The sequence below is a fragment of the Charadrius vociferus genome, unplaced genomic scaffold (assembly GCF_000708025.1).
Source record: "Charadrius vociferus isolate BGI_N301 unplaced genomic scaffold, ASM70802v2 scaffold858, whole genome shotgun sequence".
NCBI classification, from domain to species: Eukaryota; Metazoa; Chordata; class Aves; order Charadriiformes; family Charadriidae; genus Charadrius; species Charadrius vociferus.
Window position 1 is genome coordinate 1,822,825 of NW_009649724.1, and position 18,891 is coordinate 1,841,715.

Sequence of the window (18,891 nt, forward strand, 5' to 3'; positions counted from 1 at the left end):
GTGACTCGGTTATCCACGGAGCACCTGGGGAGAAAGCAGAGAGGTGACCCATCAGCGCGCTGCTCTTGGGTGCTCTGCCCCCCTGTCCCCAGCCCCTCCTGCTCCGCCTGGCACTATTTTTAGCTTTGCTGCCAGCAGCAGTTTCAGATACCAAGCGCTTTCAGTGTCCAAAGAGGACCACGTCAGCACTTTACGTGCGGTGTTGAGGGCACCGACATCCATCTAAACTGGTGGCTCCAGAGATTTGGCCAAGAGCTTCACGATGATTTCAGATGTAGAGAGGTCAGAGCCACCCAGCACCAGCCACCGAAGGACCTTTCACCCCTCTGTTCACATTTGCTCCTTTGCAACCTCAGAGAGAACCTGAGCTGAGCCAAGACCTCCATCCTGAGTCCAAACCACACATTTTTGGGGGGAAGGAGGCAGGTTGCTACCTCCTGCCCAAACCCATCACTTGTCATTCTGCCCGCAGACCCTCGTATCCCTGCAGCCGTGCAAAGACACGCGAAGCGGAGCTGGGAGAGCAGCTCGCTCTGCTTCACAGAGGAGCGAGGGACATTTTTCTCGGGAGAAAGCCCACTCTGACACCCCTCTAAAGAGAAACCTTGAGCTTCCCACCATTCGTCCCCTCTGTCAGCTCTTCCTTCCCTACCCATCATCTGCATCGCTGCATCTCCCTCACTTACCGCCCCTCGCCCCAGCTAAGCATTTCGCTTATCGAGTGATGTTTTGGAGGCAGAAAGCTCCTATATCCTGCCTGCCTAAGGCACTGTGCCCCCTCAGAAGACAATACGGCGCAAACCTAGGAGAGTCTTTGCTCCCGCAGGAGATTATTTTCCCGTCCACGTTACTGGGGGTAGCCTTGCTCCTCCTGAAGGTCTCTGCCAGCCCTGCAACCCTCCATCCCCAGGCCCCCAGGCAAGGGTTGAACCCTCCGTTTCCACGAATCGTCCCCAGATCGGTGAAGGACACAGGCTCTGCTCTCCAAGCCTTTCCCTAAGCAGCAGAAACCCGCGGCGCCCCAAGCCGGCTAAAAACCTGCTTCTCTCCGAGCGAGCAAGTTCGGGATTACGGCGCCATTCCGACTGAGCCGCGCTTTGCTGGATGCCGGCGACGGAGGATAATGTCCCTCCATAAAACCACTCAGCCTCAGATCCACTGTTTATATTCTCCCCAATCTACTTCATTACTTGTGCAGCGGGCTGGGATGCAAATTAACTTCGGAGGCGCCGGAAAAGATCGCGGCAGCCTCTGGGAGGTCTCGCACGGGGTAACCTCAACGAATGCAGGGGGTTTAATGGGCTATACGTGCCGAACCGCTGTAGCAGGGGAGGTTCACGCCAGGGATGGATGGATGGATGTATCTGCGGCATGCGGTCCGTCAGGGACTTATCCTCACACTTTAGGGATTGTTTCTTGGGCAGAGCCACCGGGTAAGTAGTAATAATAAAAGCAAGATGGCTCAAGTCCTCGCTGAGGTTCACGCAGCCGTCTACAGCCTCTCTCCGTCTGTCTCCTCGCTGGTGGGCTCCTTCTCTTCTCATGTCCACTACTGATGCCAGCGAAGGCACAGGCACCCACCTGGGGACAAGCTGTCTCATCTCATCTAGCCTATTTTTGGAGGCATCCCTTTGGCCCCAGCAATTACAGGAAGAGCCTAAATAATCCACCCGGCCTCAACGCACAACGTTTGGGGGTCAGGGCTGAGGGATCCCCATGAGATGATGTGCCCAAGGCGAGACGGGTACTCTGCAGCCCACAACTCCCCCGCTGATTTGCCAGGCAAGTACCCAAGCGACTGCACCATCCTCCTTCTCTGGTGCGAAAAACATCCGATAAATTAAACAATTTTACTGCTGTTCCATAATGATATTACGATAATAATAAATTAAATGCGAGCAGATTTTTATTATCTACATAAAAAAAGCAATAGATTCAGCCTGGGCTGAACACCAAGAACTCGGCTGTTGCTCTCAGCTGCATTACAACTTGAGAAAAACCTCAAAGTTGAGTTGCTCAAGTTGAACAAAACTTGAGATGTCTTCCCAGGGGACGGCTTTAGCATACTGTACTCTGGACCTCAGCTCTGCTGGTGGCTTGGACCTATGGGGTTTGAATAAAATGCAGGTGGGTATTTGGTGCTCGGCTCTGGTCTGCCCATCGCAACGCCATGAAATCGGCTCTGCACAGACACGGGGGTGTCCGCCCTCACTGCCAAAGCCGTACCACGGAGAAGGACCGGGTGATGAGAAGCCAGACGTGGCCTGAATTTCTCGGACCGGTCCCTTCTGTGGGGATTATCCCTGAGGACCTGTAAGCAGGCTGAACTAAATATATATATATTTCCTCTCTCCTCCTCCGCGCCAGTTTTTTTGTGAAATGCATCAGCTTGGAGATCCCTGGATAATAATGGAGCCAGACAGTGTGTAATCCAAGCATTCCCTCTATCATATGGGCATTTAAGTGCTTTTGAAAAGCAACGGGGCTCAGGTAACGCATGAGGCAACAGTGAAATAAGTGCTTTCGCCCTTCACAGCACCCGGTCACAATCTCTTCTTATCACCTAGACACGCTTCTCTGTCCCTGGGATCGGCAGGCTTAAAGTTGTTATTTTATTTTCTTTCCCTGCCTCTTAAAGCTCCCGAGCCTATATATATATATAAAAAATAAAGTGCAGAAACAGCTCCTGGGAAAGACCCACTCTGACCTCTGGATACGATGTGCTATTTAGGGGATGGCAGGTCCTGCTCCTACCCGAGCTCCTTCCCACCACCGTGCCAACCCCGCTCCTCCTCGCACAACCGCCGCTCAGGGTCCCCCGTGGCCACGGCTCGCCACAGCGACCCGATGCTCTTCCAGCCCCTCCATCTGCTCCCCCGTCCCTCCTCCAGCAGCTCCTCTCTCCCGACACAGGGATGGGAAGCTCTCCTCTCCGGCACGCAGGCAGCTGAGCGGAAAGCCTTCGGCTTCGACCACCAAGCCAGGCTCCGAGCACCATTGGAGGGCAAAGCCACCGCCGAGGCTGCAGCCTCCCCCTTCCCACCCGGCTCCTGGCAAGGTGCAAAGCCCCTGAGATGCTTCCTCCAACCTCGCTGGAGGTTCTCGCCTTTCCCTCTCCCCCGCCATGTGCCAGGGAGGGAGGGGAGAGAGAGGTCCCCGGGGTGCCGGAAAACAGCGCTTGCCTCCAAAAAGGAGATGTAAAAATAATTAAGCACAGATGAGGTAATTTTCTCTCTCAAGATCCTTAATCCTTGCTACGTTCCTGCTCTGAAGGCAAGGCCTTCTCCTCCAGGAAGACAAAAAACTGCCAACTGTCAGCACACGGAGGAGGTGATACCGCTCCCTCTCTCTGCTGTTTCTTTCCCTCTGAAGCCAGAGTCCTGAGCCTCAGGGTTGTTTTATTTCTCCGGGGAGGTGGGAACACTGCGAACACACCACTGCTGCATCACCCCGGGGGTAGGCAGTGAGGGTTTGCAGAGAGATGGCGCTCCTCAACGCTGCACCAGACCCTCACAGCTCCCTGCTGCCACCGAGGACACTTCAAAACGACCACGAGCGATGTAGTTTGGGCATTTCAAGACAGCTGTGTGCACCGACCAAAGGCGAGAGCTGCGTGAATTCATCTTCCCTACCTGTCCCAACCTGCTGGCTCATCCCCTTGTCCCACACGATGCCACCACGGGTGCAAAGGGGATACAGGCACAGGCTGGGGATGCCCTTTCCAGACCCGTTAGCATCTCCTGCAGCCAAAGCTGCTCGGCTTTGCCGTCCACCCTCTAACAAGCAAACCGGTCCGTTAGGACTGGCCGCTCTCCCTCAAAACCAACCAGCATCCCCACAGCCGGAGGGGCTGAGCTCATGGAGCCAAAGCCCTCGCGCCTGCACCCTCCGCACCCCACGCAAAGGGTCCCCGGGGGAAGCCAACAGCCCGCCTGGCTGCAGGGACAGCAGCTGGAGATGGAAATTGGAAGGGGGAAAGCATCACCATCAGGTTTCTGCCACCTTAGGTAACGCAAGCACAAAGACAAACAAGGCTGAAAACGCCAACAAAGCCCTCAGTGGGGACAAGACAGCCCTGGCCAGAGGGGAGCCAGCTGTTTCGCAGACATAGACCTGCCCCCAAAGAGCCCACGACCAAATCACAGCAGCCGCCATCGCGTAGGAAGAATAATTAAGCAACAGGGTGCCAGATCTGAGCGCCCTGACCACTGATCCCGCCCGTGCTTCATACGGCCCCCCGGTACCCCCCTGCACCTTCGGCGCAGCCACAGATGGCACACGGCAGCGATGACATGCCCTCCTGAATTTCTCGCTTTGCTTTCGCGAGTTTGCACACAGAAAATGACGGGAGAGGAGGTGGCCCAGCAGTGGGGGGAAGGAGGTTTTTAATTACTGGAGTGTAGTAATTGGCACAACACTTTTTTTTTTTTTTTTTTTTTGTCGTTGCCTCTTGTGCAGATCGCTGGTGTTCCAGAGGGCTGGACTGGAGAGCACAGATTGTCTCAACCCAGCAGGACACACAAGGAATGAATAATGTTAATTAGAACTGAAAAGAGCTCAGTAAAATTACCAACCTGGTTGCCGCTTTCATTGCAATTATCAGGGTACAAGCTCCATCGCAGGGAGGCAGGGATGGGAGTAAGCCTGGCTCACCCCAGCAAACTCACTGGCCCAGCCTGGGGCCGTGACCAAGCTGACCCCCCCCGGGCTTGTTTTCACTAGTTTTCACCGCCTGCCCGCCCTAGAGAACCCCCCTTCCCAAATCCAGGCCACCTGATGGAGTTTCCCCACGCGTTGCGCCGCAGCACCGACCCACCATCAAGCATCCTTAGATGCCTACTCTTTTTCTTCCCAGTCTAACTCTGCAGTTCGCAGACACCGCTGGATTTTGAAGCAATCCCTTCCACACCAGCAATGTTTTGCCTCTGCTGCAAAGCTGGAAATCAGTTCGGAGGAACTAGCTTGGGGTTTAGTTGAAAACTGGGTGCAAAAGCCTCCCATGGAGGCCGAGCAAGGGGACGAGCTGCTCCAGCCCTGCCTTTTCCCCAGCATCTCCCGGCCCAGGCAGCACCTTCCAGCCTCCGCACCATCAGCTGCGCTATAAATGATCAACTAAACTAGACCGCCGCCGGAGGCAGGAGCTCCACATCTCAGATTTATTTCTGTGATTATCACATTTTATTGTTATTTATTAGGATTAATTAAAGGCTGGGCTGTGAACAACTCAATCCTATTCAGGCTCAGTCCCACAGCTCTCATAGACTTTCCTATGATGTTTATGCTCCGGTGGCAACAGAAGTTTGGCCATTAATTCCTGAGCAAAGGGAAAGCCGGGGTCAGATTGTCCCATGCTGGGTGCTGCCCATAACTCCACAAGGCCGGGATGCACACACCATGGACAGCCCGAGAGGCGCTTATCATGGAAAAGCTGGTCTGGAAGCTGTTTTACTAATAAATATTAAGCCAAAACCCTCCTTGCCACAACCCAGTCTGGTTTCCCTCTCAATACTCTTTGCTGTTTCGGGTTAAGTCATGCGCTAGCGATTTCTACCAGCCCAGCCCTTCTTCAGCATGATTTACAGCATCTGCTCGCTTTCCGTGCGCACACAGGCTGCGTACGCTTACACACGCTCCCTGCGGCGCCGTCTGCTCCCATACGCACCGCCACGCACCGCTACCCGACGCACCGAGCACCAACCCGACAGAAGAGGCTGGCGCAGACAACACGGCGGTGTTGGCGGCTGCGGTGCGTGTGCGGCACACGCAGCACACACCGAGAGCACGCGTGCTCACCGACACGTGTGGCAAAGGCAAAATCCCATCCGCAGACCCCTTCACACGCCGCCAGTGGGGCTGCAGCAGGGACACTGAAACTAGCTGATCTTTAAGGTCCTTTCCAACCTAAACCATTCTATGATGGACACCTATCTCAGTCCATCAAGCATGGATGACCAGGCTGGACATGCAAACCCACACAGGGTCCACGCAAGGGATGTTCACAGCGGAAGATGGTCCATGGGATTAAAAGGTTCCATAGGTTTTGTCCCGCCTTGCTGAAAGCCCCAACTGCTCACCCAGGTGGCTCCAACAGGGGCTCGAGGCTCATCCCCAGCGGGGTCTGCACGCCTGTGTGGCTGACACAGCGGTGGGGTTCTCGGCACGTCCATCCTCACCTGCGCCCCAGGACCACCCCAGCCATCCCACCCCTCAACTGCAAGATCAGCTGGAGGGCGTCTCCTCGAGCTCACCCTGATGGGACACCACCAGAGATGCGGTCCCAGGACTTCTTCACAGCACAGCACGGCTGCCAGGGCCCAGAAACCCCCTCCCTGCACGGGGAACCTGCCGCCCGCCAGGCAGGAGCTGACCGAGTGATTAACTCAGCAGCGGGGTCCAGCAGGAAAGCGGGAGGACCCCGCTGGGGCTGGTGCCCACCTCCAGTTCCCCCCTCCCCGAACGGCAGCCAGAGCATCTCCAAAGGCTGAAGGGGGAGGATGCCCTCAGCTCAGCTGCCGCCCCGGCGCCTCTGCAAAATCACGCTGAGCCAGTCAAAAGCAGAGCTCAGAAGTGGAAAAAAAAACCAAACCACCCACCCTTTGTGCTTCCCCCTCTTTTCCCTGCCCAGACAGAGTTTCATCTCGGTGGTTGCGCAGGGAGTTGGGGCTCTGGACCGGGAGGTGCTGCCGTTCCCACCGGCTCACGCTGCGACCTGCGGCGAGTTCCTCGCAGGTCCCTGCCCTTCGTTTCTGCCCTCTGCAAAGGTTTGAAAGGTATTTGGTGGGGAGGGCGAGTTAACGCGTGTTTGCGAAGCACCTGATCTCCTCAAGTGAAAGTTTATACATGCAAATGATTCACGCTAATTACATTAATAATAATATACCGGGCTCAAAAAGATCCGCCTTGGTTCATTGCCCGGGATTCGCAGAGCTGCAAACAACTCCCAGCACGCTGCCTTCGCCGGGCTTATTGGCAAACGCCACGGAAACGGGAGGAAACCAGACCGGGGAGGAAGGACGAGATGCAAAATGATCCGGAGTTCCCACTTTGCAGCCTGCTGACTGGGCACAGGGCAGGGTCCAGAGCCGCCACGAGTCCCGCGAGCATCTCTGCGTGCACCCAACACCCCGCCGGTCCCCGGAGACCCCCGCGCCGGCCCCCAGGACCGGTGCGATGCAGCAGGCAGCGATGGTTCGTCTGGAAAAGTCTTTTATCTCTCTGCAATGCAGCACTGCACCAGCACCTTTCCAAGTCCCCTGCTCCCCTGCTCCAGCCTTTCTATTTATCCTCCTATTGTCTCTGCTAACAACAGGGCTCTGCACATCTATAGCATCTTCCATCCCCGAGCGTCTCCGAGCGTGCCACAAAACATCAATGAGGGCAGTCGCCCCGAGACCGCGCGTGCTGGAAACGTGTCCCCAACCTGGGCTCCCACCCCTGCGGCTGACCCCACGGCAGCGTGCTGCCGGCCCATCTGCTTGGGTGCCCTCCAAAAGTGCTAATGACACCGGGGAAAGGAGGGGTGGGGGGGTGACGCCAGCACAAAACCGCCCGTAGGCAGCTGCACGGGGGACACGGCCGGTTTGCTAATGAAATGTCACCCCGCCGGGGAGCACCCGCGGTGCCGCCATCCTGCGCTCAGCTCCAGGGACATTTTGTTCCTTCCCAATTTTCTCCTTTTTCATGTTCCCACAGCCTAAGTAATTGGGGGGGAGGAAACAGCCCCAGGCAAAAGTCACTCCCTCCCCGGCCGTCTTCCAGGGTTACCTACAAAAGGGTCCTCTCCTCTGCAGGACAGACACCCCAAACAGGTCCAGCTGCCTGCACGCTGTCTTGAGAGGCTTCAAAAGGAAGTGTGGGAAATGCCACAAGACGAGAATAACTCCATCTTGAGCCCATCCTCCTCCCCCCAGGCATTCCAGAGCACTTTAAACCCTGTAAAAGAAGGTCTCCTCATCTGAGAAGGTGCGGAGGAGAACTCTCCTCTCTCCGCCTCCGAAAACCTAGTGAGAGCTCCCCTTGCTATGCGCTTTTCTCTACAAAAATGCTCCTTTGCCGCCTGCAAGCCTCAGGTTGAGCCACTCTAAGACACCCCAACTCCCCATCCTTCTCAGCTCCCCCCTCCCCGGCAGCTCCCGCTCTCCTCCTCCAGCCCCGCGGGGAAGTTCCTCCGGGCTCCGCTCCCAGCAGTTAGCGCCGATCCCCGGCGCTGAACTCGCTCAATTACGAGCTGTGCCCCCTGAATAAATCCTGGTTCTGCTTGGCGCGATTGACACTAATGGCCCAGGAATAAAGCGATGCCATCCACCCCAACGGTCTGCAAAGCAGCGCGTTTAACTAAGCACACCGGCAAGGGACTGCTGAGCTTAACTGCACTGAAAATGTATTCCAAAGGAAGCGATGCACTTAACTTATTACAAGTGGGAAATTATCACTAAAGTGGCTTTTCCTTAGAAGTTGAGGCACAAAACAGGAACGGCGAGGGGTGAGCGCTCTCTGCCAGGACTGCGGAGAGGACTGAGGAGCGAGCAGGAGCCGGCGGCTCAAGGATGCTGTGGGTCAAGAGGCAGCGGGACAGGAGGAGCACAGGGAGCGAGAAGTGCTGCAAACAGAGGGCTGAAGGGCACCGATGGGGAAATCAACCCAGGGAAGAGCAGAAGATCAAGGATGAGGTTTTCAAGGCACTGGCAGAGCTCTCCAGTAGCCCAGGACACTGAAGCGCATGGCTGCCATGGGGAGACGGGGGGAGCCTGCACTGGTACTACTTGTGGTTGACCAACTGGGTTTACCTGTAGCAAGTATATTCTGCTGCACACCATCTGTATATTTGTAGTCTGAGAATAATCGCAAGTTACCATGTCACCTTCCCACACACCAGTTCTCCCTCATGCTCCTAATCGCAATTTCATCGCGACACCCAAACTCATATTGCTCCTACTGGCAGATGGGCAGAGATGGACAGAAAGAGGACAACAAACTAACCCTTAAAATTAAAATAGAGAGGCGGTGCAGGCAACACAAGACTGCATGGGAGCAGCAGGACATCCCAAGCCTTTGGAGATGATTCCCCAAGCCTTGCAGCTCTGCAATGGGTCCCAGGGTGATGCAGAGAGGACCTTTCCCTTTGGCAGAAGAAGCTTCCCCATCCAAGGTCACAAGTGGCGAAGACAAGAAGGAAACCTGTGCCTCTTGCTCCGATGTCTAACTCCTCCTGGAAACCAGCCTCCTAGCAAGAACCTACACAGCTTCTTACAGACATACAAAAGCCATCACATAGCCAGATCTTCCCCCATCACATAACCAGAAAGTCGCTTGCCATATGAACAAAGTTCAAGTGTCCCATCTCTTGATGTCCCATCACAATGGGATGGGGACGTGTTCATGAGAGAAGGTCCCAGAGGGGACACTGGTGCCACAAGGAAAGCAGAGAACCAAGCAGGGGGAGAGGTTGGCCAGGAGGGATGTCAAAGAAGGAAACACGATGGAGCCAAAAGCAATGGAACCTCCTCCAGCCGTGCCGCTTGCACCGATACACTCTCCCCATTTATAAAATGGCACTAATGAGACCAAAAACAAGAGAGGGAGGGAGGGAAAGGACCCTTCCCAGCACAGACCCCCCCCTTTCCTCCCCTCTCCCCTTGAGGACATCATCCTTAAAATATATTTCATTTCACAGCTGCATTATGGTACCACAAAATCCTGCGAATCCAATTTAAGAACAGATTACCTCCTCACTTACTTCATTTGAAGCAATTACATGTTAATTTTCATTGAGACCAGCCTAATGCATACCAATCTGATGCTGCAATCTCATTTGAATACTTGAGGGAATGCTAGTTGGGCTCCGGGCTCTGGAGGCTCGTATTTAAAGGGCCACTTCACATTTCCTTTCCCTTTTCCCCTGGTTATTTACGCTTTTGTCTCACTTGTGATGCTCTCTCCCTCCCTTCCCGGCATTCCCAACAGCTGGTGCCACTCCTGAGACCAACTAAAAAGGCCACAGAAGTTTCTGCAGCAAACCTCGCAGAACGATGCTGCGCCCATCACCAGCCTGGTCCCCAAGGCAGGACCTTCCCCAGGCCAACATTCAGTATCGCTGACATCTTTCGGCATCAAGTGAATAACTTTCCAGTGTCAAAGTCGCTGGTAAACATGTGCTGCTACTGCGCATCTTCAACGCAAAGCGACTCCTCCTCCTCCTCCTCCTCCCAGGCCAAGAACAGCCTCCTCTGGGTTTCCAGCTGATGGTTATCTTCTGCTCCCTCACGCTCGCTTAAAGCTCACTATGTAGCCAGGCCCACGGTATCGATCGGTGTCTCAGACACCAAGCTTTGAGTAATTAATAATGCCACGAGAGTGTGGATTCAGCTCCTGGCCGAGCCGTGGAGGCACGCCGCCTCTGTCTCGCTGTACACATCTCGGTGATAAGCGTTCGTGTTGGAGGCTGCACCTTAATTAGATTTCTCAGATTGCACGGGGCCCTGAGACACTTGTGCAGACACCATATAAATGTATATCGCATTGTACTGTAATTAATCCAAGGTGAGGCAGACGGAGCAGGAGCAAGGCACCGATTCGCGGTGTGACAACCAGCCCCAAGGCTTTAGCACATCGCTGGGCACAAGCCCACCCTGCGGTCCAAGCTCCATCAGCCACAAACCAAGAAAGTTCCCTCTCCGTGCCACCCACCGAGTGCTGGACTGCCACCAGAGAGACGTTGGATGACGAGTATTTGGATGAGCATCTCGGAAGCAAAAGGTTTCCCGGTGCCTCCTCACCAGACAAGGGTCCTCACCATTAAGCGGACACCTTTCCCTCCGTACAAGCAGTTTAGCCACCAAGACGACGATAAAAAGCGATAAAGACAAGCAAAGATTAATTGCAGCTCCTCCTCCCCAAAAGAGATCATCGATTGCATCAGGCTGTTGTCTATGCCGTTGCTGAAAGCACTCGGATGTCACGGCCATGGGGCGCAGCAGAGTGTCTCCAGACATTCATGTCTCACATGGGACAGCCAGGACATTCCACAAGCACTGATGGAAGTGACGCGAGACGGTTGGCACAATAATTTTGGTGGAGAAAATCTTTGCGGAAAGAGTTTCCGCTGGGGTTAACCCTGGAAACGTGCAGAAGCTGATGAAGTGACAGAGGAGAAACTATCATCTGAAACATCATTCAACCTCCTAAAGCCTTCTGCGCCCGTTCGAGCCACCTCCCTCGAGCTGGGGGAAGGCTTTGGCACGCTAGGAGATACAGGACTTAGCGTAGGTCCTTTTTTTCCTGACTGTTATGAGTTCCCCTAGAAAACAGAGATGCAAAATCCGGGCTGGTCTCTGCGCCCATGGGTATTTTGCCTACAGCAGGGATGCTCTGCTGCCCTTGAACACACGCAAACCTGGAGATGAACTCGCTTTGTACATGACCGCCTCACCGTGACACCGCTCCCTTTGTAGCGAGCCGGCCAAGAGGTTTCACACGCGTTCGGGAAATCCCTTTATTTCAATTAATGACATACAACTGCTGCTGCTTCAGTCCAACAGCCTTTGCCTCCAGGAAGCCAACCCAAACACCAGGCAGGTGTCCACCTGAAGATACGGCACTCCCGCCACCACACTGGACCCCTTATGCACAGTCGCTGGGCTGGATGACGCCCCCAGGGAATATCCTGACTGCCCCAAGCCACACAGTAGCTTGTTTGAGGAGTCCCAGCACGGTGGGTGAGACCTCCACCTCCCCAGGAACACCACATCTCAACCTCTACTGTGCCCAGGTACTGACCTACCACCCTCCCTGGGCTGGGAGACGGTGCTTGCGAACGGGGAGCCCGCTCTCTGCCAAGGCGCTGCTGGGTTTGGACGGGACGAAGTCAGTCACGGGGCCCCACGGGGGTACGGCGAGAAACCAAATGATCAGGATTCAGGGGAGGAAAGGCAGTTACCTGGGTAACAGCGCGTGCCGCGACCACATCTGCCGCCCCGCAGGACTTCCCAGATGCTGCTCGGCTGCGAGAGCAGACCCACGGACCAGACCGCTGCTCCGGCAGCTCCGCGGCATCACGAGGATGAACCCACGGGTGTTTTCCCCTGCGCATTTCCAGGCTGGTGGGAAACCAGAGGTCACCCCGCACCTGAGCCCTGCCCCAGCGCAGCCCCCGGCCATGGGCAGCTCTTGCTGTCCATCCCCACACATCGGATGACGGTGGCCACCACCGAGGCACGGAAGGAGCTGACACCCCACAGCTCTGCAGTCCTGCCCTGGGCAGCATCCCTTCCTACTGGACTCACCATGGTTTTTTGCCTACTCCATCTTGCTTCCCAAAACCTCCTCCACAGCGAGCAAGGAGATGCCTCTGTGGTGGGAGACGCGCACGCAGACGCCAAGGTGACACAAGGACACAATGGGTGCTGGTGAACAGTTGTCACTGAGTGGGCTCCCCAACCTCTTCCATCGCTTCACCCTCATCTCCCAAGACCGTCCCCATCACCCACCTTTCGCCACCCCTCCGCAGCGAGGCGAGGGGACCGCAGCCCCCTCCGCTCCCCACGTGGGAGACCGCAGTACGTGTTGGCAGGGGGAGAAGCACCCGCGCACTTAAGCTAAAACAACCGGGCTGTGGTGGCTCGGGGACACGCTTTCAAAGTGCCACAAGAGACTCCGGTTGCCCGTTTCCCACTGCACCAACTCAGTCCCTGTACGAGTCTTTGCAAAACACGTCCTTTATAGTTTTCCATTTTGATGTCACATCTGTAAGAACATAAGGTGGTTGGTTTGTTGTTGTATTTTTTTTCCTCCCCTTCTCCTCACCCTCCTCTTCTTTTTAAGAGGAGATGTCACACTTCAAACTCTAATTTTTATTTATTTTGTTTTCCTAGAAAAGGGCTGTCTCCCCCCTGAGCAGGAAAGGAGAAAGAGAAGAGGGGGGAGGTAGAGGGGAAGCCTTCAAAAAGTGCCCAGATTTAAATTTTTATCAGAGGAACAGAAAGAGAAATTTACAATGATCAAACAGATTGAAGAATCTTAAAAGAAAGGGAGCGTCAGTAAACGGAAACTAGTTAAGGAATTACATGAAAGACACGAGAGATGCTCGAGAAGTAGAAAAGATGCTGTAACCAAGTGGAAAGCCAAACCCATCGGTCCCAAACCGCTGGAGCAGTGAGAATCAAGGAGGGGAAGTATTTGCCCTGCAAAAGCAGCAGACAACGGGAGAGCTGGTGGTTGGCAGAGGTGCTGAGCCTGAGGCTTTCTACCCGCTCGCTTCCCTGCATAGCTAAACCAAGCGCAGACAGTCAAATAAAGGACTGCACTGCTTTGAAAAACGGCGCCCTGGGAGCTTTGTGTTTTCCTTTTCCTCCTCGGCACTTCCCAGCTCGAGTGTGCTCAATTTATAAATCCAAAGAGGGTGGGATCGGTTTGATTGGGTTTTCTTGCTCCCCCCACTTTGCTCTGGTTTTAATCCACTTTGCAACTCAAGGTGGGATCCGAAAAGCCAGCGGAGCCCTTTGCGGGTCGGGCAACGGGACACGGGACAGAGCAACTTAGGGAGGAGATGAGCAAGAGTAAGAGGAGGAGAAGGAGAAGGAGAGACCACGGCAGCACCGAGACAGCATGCAGCAGGGTCAGAGCTGGACAGGACTTGAGAGATGGAGACCAATCCACTCTCAACCCCTAACCCATCTTCCCAAGCCCCTCCTCGCCAAAGCCTTTATGAGACCAGATCCTACAGCTTCCTGAACTGTGACCCACCCGGCTTAGCTCGGAAATCTTTTAAATACGAAAACAGAGCCGCCGTTTGCTTTCATGCAGAGTCAGTGGTGAGCAAAGCCCAAGGGTTGCATTAGATTAGCAGCCGGCTCCTCCGAAGGCATGGAAACTTTGATCATTTAATATGTATGCGCCTTGTCGGAGCGAACAGGTCTCCAAACCCCAGTAAATGTTTTATTAGGGCAGCTCTGGCTTTCGTGCCCAAGCCTTGCTCCTTCAGACTCCGGGGATCTTGTTGCGATTGGAGAGACATTGCTCATCATCTCACTCTCTCCCAAGAAGAGCCGTTTGGAAATCAGTTATTCCCGGAGCGATTATTTATTGTGGAAAATGTCAACTTTGCCGGAAATTTCAAGGGGAAAAAAAAAATAAAATAATAAAAGCAGAGGTTGTAGGTGTTCCCCACCACTACCCTCAATGCAAAATGAATATAACCCCGCTCGTTGCTGGATTTCCAGCTCCCAGAGAGCTGGGCTCCAGATTAGGAAACAGTGCATGAAGAAAGAACGGGGCCAGATATGATCTCGGCATACAGGGACTCCTACTGAAAGGACGCTGGGCCAGTAGCATAAATAGAAGTGCACAGAGCTACATCCCCGCATACATCGGTGCCTCAGGAAGCCCTACAAGAGCCAGTTCTGGGGGAGAAATTACACCGCTCATGTCCTACTGAAGTGGCTACCATTTATTATTTGTAATATTTACATCCAAAATAGACAAGAAAAGCCTAGTGCCAAGAAAACAGGGGATTTTTATAGATCTTGTTTCTGCAAGAAATTACCAAGACAACAAGTCACTAAGTTCCGAGAAAGGATTTGACATTTTCTGGAATAAAAATAGCACCTGAAGTGGCATCGCTTTGGATCACACCTTACGGGCGAGCGCTACCAAAGCAACCGGAGAACGCAAACCTTCCCATGGCATGGCGAAACTTGCCCATGGGATCCCACCGGGGACGCCTCATTGTCTACCCTTTTCTACAGGATTTCACACCAATTTCCACAGAACTCTATCGGTCTCGTCCCTATTAAGTTTGATTGGATTTTTTTTTCTTTTTTTTTCCCCATAAAGGAAATTACAAAGGCCAGCGATTGTCTTCCTTCGAGGCATACGCACACCATCAGCTCAGAGCGGAATGACAATTACCCACGCGGTGCTGTACTGTACAGCTAGGTGTGGTGGAAGATTTTTGTCATAAGAAGGGCAGGCTTTTATTATTTATATTTCTTTTTCTCCATCAGCTTTGGCTCAAATACCGGGTGCAGCCACTTGTGTTGCGAGATCTGCCTATAAAAACACACTCTGATGATCCAACCCACGGCCGCACTGGGCTACCGCTGCTGAATGCGAGAGCGAGCGGGATGGGTGCGGATAGGCACTGGGTACCGGTCCAGGTAAAGGAGGGACCACCCACTCCAGGGAAAGGATGCATCTCCCAGAGATGGAGCTCTGGCAGTTCTACCATTTGCTCTTTCTCTTAAAAGAAAAAAAAAACTAAAAACCCAACACCACAACCAAACAAAAAGCTCCATCAGTCCTTCACACACAATATCACGCCATGAAAAAAGGAGACCGGAGGCCAAGCCGAAATACAGGGGGAAGCTTGGACAAGGAATGACTGAATGAGGACACCGGGATTTTGTATAAGCATTATGACCATGACAGCTTTCTGCGTTTTCCACCTGCAGCAACAGAAAGCCCTGAGGTGTGCGGAGAAAGGCAGATCATGAGGTGTCTCCAGCGCCACAACCACCGCAGACTTTACGGGGAAAGCTGCCGTCGCCTGCGTGATGTGCGCTCACCAGCGCCGATGGGATCTGAGCCCTCCACCGGGAACACGCAGCCATCTCCCGGAGCTGAGCATCTCCCAGCTGCATCTCTCCTCTCCGGGAGAGCTCACATCTCCACCAGCCACGGTCCTCTCCTCCCCATGACTGCTAATTAACACCCGACCTGTTTGGTGCCTAACGATCCCCTGCCCGCATGCCACGTCCCAGGCGTTGACCCAAAGCCAACGCTGCCTCCCGTTGCCTTGGGATGCGGCCGGGCAGGCAGATGGGATGACGAGGAGGAGAAGAAGCGGAGGCAACGCCGACCATGCCGGCAGAGCCGGGGAAGGGAAGAGGCATGCCTTCCGCTAGGCACTTTCCTGCACCAATCTGCCGCTCTCCCCGGCTCCTTTGGCGAGGCCGAGCTGCCCCGCGCCGCCTCATCGCTGCCAACGTGGAGCTTGACCCGATTTATCCAGATGGCCCAAATCTCCCAAGCGCCGAGGCTCCTGCAGTTTTCCAGGAAAACACCCAGAGAGCTCATTACGGCAAAACCCTCCTCCTTCACCCATCCCAGCAAATCCGCTCCTTCCTCCCTGCCCATCCCCAAAGTCGGAGGAAGAGGAGGGGAAAGGAGAGACCGGCAGGCAGAGGTGGGATTTCATCTATCGAGGGGATTGCTTTCTTCCCCCGTTTTAAAAACTAGAATATGAATGTGTTTATTTATAAATCGAAATTCAAACTAATTATTAGCTGCAGGCTTTCAAGTAAAAAAAAAATGTAGGTCACGCAATATTATGTGGGATAATAGCAATTGTTTCAGCTTCAGGAAGCAATAAGTAATGGAGACTCACTCGTTGTCCGGTGTGGACACATCCAGCTGGTAGTGAGCGCCGGCACCGGCTCTTCACACAAAATTGGGCACTCTTTCAGCTTCTGTGTCCTGCCTCTCTCTCCTCTCGCACCCGAGGAGCTCCGGACCAGAGCTGCGCGGTCCCCAGCCCAGGGTTTGGACAGAGGGGGTTGAAGCACACCCCTACTCACCCCAAAGGACAAGCTTGGCAACCCCAGTATTTAGAAGTAACAATGTAAAAATAACCTAGGCAAGAATTGTGGAGACTTCAGACAGGAGCCCGTGACGCACATTTTAAACTTCTCCTTAGAGGTGACAGCATGGCGAGATCTCCCTCCTTCTGCCCCTCAGCCAGCAGAACCCACTAAACTCATCACGCAAAAGAAACCCTCTCTGCACCCGTTTCTTGTCTTCAGAGGAGCCCTTCCAACCTCGGGATGTGCAGAGCTGTGAATCTTCAACAGCTCTTTGCCATCACCAGTGCTCGTGGGCAGCAGATATGAAAGCCAAAGGCAGGGAAAAGTGAAACGCGGAGTTTACACGTAAGAAAATGGTTTGCAGCAAGAAAAATCTTTGTGCCTGCACCCTGTCGAAAGGAGCAGCATCAGGAGAGGACTTCTCCGAGTCAGCCCAAGCCGAGACACCACACATAGCAAATGTAACCTACTTGCAAGTCAACTGTGATCAAGGCGAAGCAGAAAGGTTGCCAATTAAAAACACGGAACGATTTCAAAGAACAAAGAAATCTGCGGACATTGTTTGATCGTGCATACTCTGCAAGAGGGAGGGGGGGAGGAAAAAAAAAAAAAGCCTAAAAATAGGCTGGATGCTGTGAGCCAGATCCTCAGCCTGGCAAAGACACCGGCTTCGGGGAGTTAGGCGGCTTTACCCATGCAGCCGTCATTGTTGCTAAGTTCTGATCTCTATTTAAACTTGCAAAAGGTTTTCTTTTCCTGCAAAAATACAAGAATCTCCCCCCTCCCCCCCATCTTGGAGCTCATCTCTCCTAAAGCAGCTCACATGATGATGATCAAAAATAAGCCCTCCAAGCCTAAGCTCGCTAACATTCATTTCTCTCCTGCTAATGCCGGACTTCTTACTGTTAATCCTTAAATATATCCTTAAATAAGAATGACAGTACCTGAAGCGCCTAACAACCCCGTATCATAAACACAGACAGCCTCTGCATTCCTAATTTCGCTTGCCACAGGAGAGATGACACTAATCCCAGATCCCGAGCCCCGGATATCTCCAAGGTAAATGCCATCGCCTTGCTCACCTTGACATTACAGAGCAGCCTCAACTTTCCTTGTCCTGCTCAACTTTCCTTAACTGGTTGTTGGGTTACCGCATCAAACAATGCCAATTTTTTGCAATCTGCAGTTGCAGATAACTCTTTCTTGGTCTAAGAGTCCAGTTTTCCAAGGGCTTCAGAGCGGCACGGTGGCATCCAGCCACCTACTCAGCCTAACTACGAGTAAATGGATTTATTCCCCAAAATACCAGGAACCTGGGGAAGTGGGTGCACTTAGGACGCAGGAAAAGACCGCTTGACATTTTGCAGGGACTCCAAAAAGCAAGCGAGGCTTTACAAAGAAGAGCTCGCCCATCATTGCCTGGTGGATGTTAGTATTTATCTCCAGAAAGGCAATCTGAAAACAAAAGGCTACAAGGAACCGCAGCTGCCTCCTGCAAAGCGGGCACCAAACCCGGCAACTAAATGCAATCTCTAACTTCAAAAGCAGAGGAGGAGGGGAGGAAAGGATTTCAGCCACGCTCCGCAAGCAAATTGCAGCACAGCTTTAACTCCACACCGACTTCATGGGGCTCGCAGGGCAATTACCCCCATCGGGGGGAAGGTTAGCGCGCCGCAGCTGCAAGCCAGCCACCAGAAATACCGCCGGAGCGGTGAGAAGAAGCGGCAAGTGCCAAGAATAAGCCAGGCACGAGCCCGAAACTTTACTGCAAGCCCCCGTGGACCCAGCAGCCGCGCCGTGGGCCAGCTCCAAGCTGGCGAAGGGAAGATGCCAAAGCCCATCATCCTGTCAAAGCCGGGATGGGCAGCGGTCCCCCCCTGCAAAGCATCTGCCGACGAGGTGCCGCGGTAGGAATAACCAGTTGGAGTGAGCTCTTTGCTCCAGCCTTCTGCAAATTTGCTTTGCACCAGCTACGGGCACCCCGGAGCCGAGCGGGGCGCTGGGTCTTTGACATCCAAATTGGCTCCGCTGTGCTTCGGAGCAGCGAGAAGCCGGCGCTGTGCTTTAACGCATCGACTTGGGAGGGTCTGTAACTGCTGGAGGGGGTCTACCAGGGGGTTTGGGGAGCCTGAGCATCCCAACCCACCGCGTCCCCGCTGCTGGGCAGCGGGAGGGATGCCTGAGGGGTGCAGGTGAGCATCCCAAATAGCCGCAGGTGGGCAGCATGCCGGCTTCAACGCCGTCCCCTCGCATCCCGTGGGTCCGCACGAGTGTGGCTCGAACGGCAAAACGGGGCTCAGCGTGGCTCTGCCCC

General features: G+C 54.0%; 1 protein-coding gene across 1 annotated transcript in view; it reads right to left on the reverse strand.

Annotated features, from left to right (window-relative positions):
* The window catches only part of LOC104291547 (protein CEPU-1), a 144,136-nt gene that overhangs the window by 55,089 nt on the left and 70,156 nt on the right, over nucleotides 1-18,891 (reverse strand). The gene's annotated exons all lie outside the window — the stretch shown is intronic.